General features: G+C 34.7%; 1 non-coding gene across 1 annotated transcript; it reads right to left on the bottom strand.

Annotated features, from left to right (window-relative positions):
* Positions 1-1,256: 1,256 nt before the first annotated feature.
* Positions 1,257-1,365, bottom strand: LOC113184174 (U6 spliceosomal RNA). The gene has a single exon (XR_003300961.1). It is a non-coding gene; the product is annotated as a U6 spliceosomal RNA (small nuclear RNA).
* Between the last annotated feature and the right edge of the window lie 1,685 nt (positions 1,366-3,050).

Below are 3,050 nucleotides of genomic sequence, written 5' to 3'. Positions count from 1 at the left end.
TTATCAGTCCATTTTTTTCTGGATTTTTCCATGCCCTACCCATATATCTAAGAAAGCAAAGAATTTGGAGCCTATGTCTCAGTTTTTTGACATGCATTACATCTTCTATCCTTTTAAGGAGAAAAATATTGCTCTTCTAGAGTGAAACAAAGGCATCTCACTTAATAGTTTCTGTGTTGGGCAAACTTGCCCTTGAAGATACCTGCTATTCTGGGTAGTGTCCTGTATTCAAAGATTCATTTTCTAACCTCCTATTTAAGTTTAGATAGTCTTCATTGATGAATGTTTATTGTTTCATTGCCACAAAGTTGTTTCTTTTTTTTTCTTAATTTTTTCTGGGCTGGGGATGTGGCTCAGCGGTAGTGCGCTCTCCTGGCATGCGTACCGCCGGGTTCGATCCTCAGCACCACATACCAACAAAGATGTTGTGTCTGCTGATAACTAAAAAATAAATATTAAAAATTCTCTCTCTCTCTCTCTCTCTCTCTCTCTCTCTCTCTCTCTCTTTAAAAAAAGTTTTTTCTTAGCTCTTGGGAAACTGAGTCTTCAATTAACAGTAATCCGCTTATCTCAAGTATTCAGTAATATCTGTTACCTGTGTTAGTTTTAGAAGTGATAATAGTTAATAATTAGAATCCTATGTACAAAGTCCATAACTAATACACAGGACCTTAACACACAACCACTGTATAGAATATGTACTATGGTTATTCCCACTCATTATTTTAGGAAATCATGGCCAACACAGGTGATATTTCTTGGCCAAAGACCCACGGTATGTATTGACCAAATACAGATCGCTTAACTCCAAAATCTACACTATTAATTTCTCTCTTGTGTTCTCATCCTCATTTTTCTTTTTTTTTATTAGATGCTCATGACAATACAATGATCTTGAAATATCACACATTTGAATCAAATGAGGTATAATTTCTCATTTTTCCAAGTGTACAGTTTGCAGAATCACATTGGTTATACAGCCACTATATACATACAGCAATACTAGTGTCTGTTTTATTCTGCTGCCCTTCCTATCCCCCCTTCCCCCCTCCTCCCCTCCCATCACCTCTCTCTACCCAATCTAATGTGACACATTTCTCTCTCTCTCTTTTTTTCCCCTCATTTTTCTTTTTATGGTGTTTTGCAAGTATAAAACTCTTTCAAATTCTTTTTTAAGCAGAAAAGTATTGCTCCTAAACTTATGAACGAATTTTGTGGCAAGTCCTTCTTCTATAATTTTCTTTCTTTCTTTTTTTTTTAACATGGAACACTTCATCAATTTGTGTGCCATCTAATCTTTGTATTGCCATGCTAATCTTCTCTGTATTGTTCTAATTTTAGTATATGTGTTGCCTAAGAGAGCATTGGGTTTTTTTAATCCTTTATATGGTACCTAAAAAATTAATGTATGCTTTTATATTTGCATTTTTATGGAAAGCTTTGTTTGAAGTAATGTGCCACTACTTTGGGTTACAATCTATAACCTAGCTGTCATTATCATCTTGATGTTCATGGAATAAGATTAAATGATTTACGGATGAGCATTTTCATGGCTTTCTCACTAAATAATCCTGCCCAGAGCTAAAGCACCCTAGCAACTGAGAGAAAAATAATTGTGTACTCCAAACAATATTTTTTTTAAAAAGTTTTCTTTTGTAGTTGTAGATGGACAGAACATTTATTTTGTTTATTTTCATATGGTGCTGAGGATCAAACCCAGTGCCTCATGAATGCTAGGCAAGCGCTCTACCACTGAGCTACAGCCCCAGCCCCTCCAAACAGCATTTTAGAAGGAAGAAACTGAAGGGAATCCTGAGCTTCATCCCTTTCTTGAAAGCCAGTTGAGTTCCTGGGGAATGAGTCCTTGGCACAGTGATCAGAGTTCTTATCTGGCATATCAGCTCTCAGGGTTTCAAATGACAAAATGACAGTATTAACCCAACTTTCTATGTCTGCCACTGTAAATTTACTGAACACAGAGGTAATAGTTATGAATGTGGTGTCTGCCTCCCACCCCATTTCTAGTTATCTACCAATCTAGCCATCTGTTTATCTGCACTCCAAATATTTGAAACATTAAAGATCCTCTCTCCTCCCCCTAAAGATTTTAAAGAACCGCATACTATTATAGTATGTTTTATATGTGTTAGTATCAAAGCCTCAAAATTAATTGATTTGTAAATGATATTATTGAAGATAAATAGGAATATATTATCTTAGTTTTATTTATTTGCACATATATGTGTGTGTGTATATATATATATATATATATATATATATATATATATATATATATATGAATGTGCTCTCTGCTGTAGAGAAGGAAAGTAAGACAGAAATGGACATGGATAATTTTATCCAAACGCATAATCAGTTTATGCATGTTCTTCTTTTTCTGTTGCAACCACTGTCATTGCTTTCCATGACTTGATATCTTAGATTGAATTTCTGCTCTTGCTATGTTTAGAATCTAATTTTAACTTGGCCAACTGACTTACTATGAAACCATGTGAGTGTTGCTATTTTTAAATAAATAATAGTTGTCCCTAGCTCCCAGTAAAAACCCTCTAGAAAATCACTGTGTGCCTGTTCCACTCCACATCACGTTTCAGGATGTAAGATAATGATTTTTTTAAAATAAATATTTATTGAACTTCTGCTGTAAGTCAGGCAATAGGCTGTGTGCTTACATAACTTTCTCAGTTAATCCTCAAAAATAATCTTGTGTTCATAGGAACTTCTTGCTTTGCCAAGCACACTGAAACTTTATGTAAAAATTAGAAAGCTGTGTGCTGAGTGCAGAGATCATGGATATTTACGTCAGTTCTGAGTTCAAATTCCATCTTTGCCACTTTTTGGCTATTACTTTGCCACTTTTTGGCAAATTACTTCTTTCTCTGAGTCTCAGCTTTTTTGTTTATAACATGAGGACAATACTTCCTTGCAAACTGTTCTGAAGAAATATTAAGTTGAGGTAGCATATTAGGTGCTTCTGCAGTGTCTAGTGCAAGAGCAGCACAGTAAAATGTAGTTAGTTAATTGTTATTATT

This window comes from Urocitellus parryii, chromosome 9 (genome assembly GCF_045843805.1).
Source record: "Urocitellus parryii isolate mUroPar1 chromosome 9, mUroPar1.hap1, whole genome shotgun sequence".
In the NCBI taxonomy this organism is placed as follows: domain Eukaryota; kingdom Metazoa; phylum Chordata; class Mammalia; order Rodentia; family Sciuridae; genus Urocitellus; species Urocitellus parryii.
Note: the sequence above shows the minus strand (reverse complement) of the source record. Positions and strands in the feature narration are given on the sequence as shown.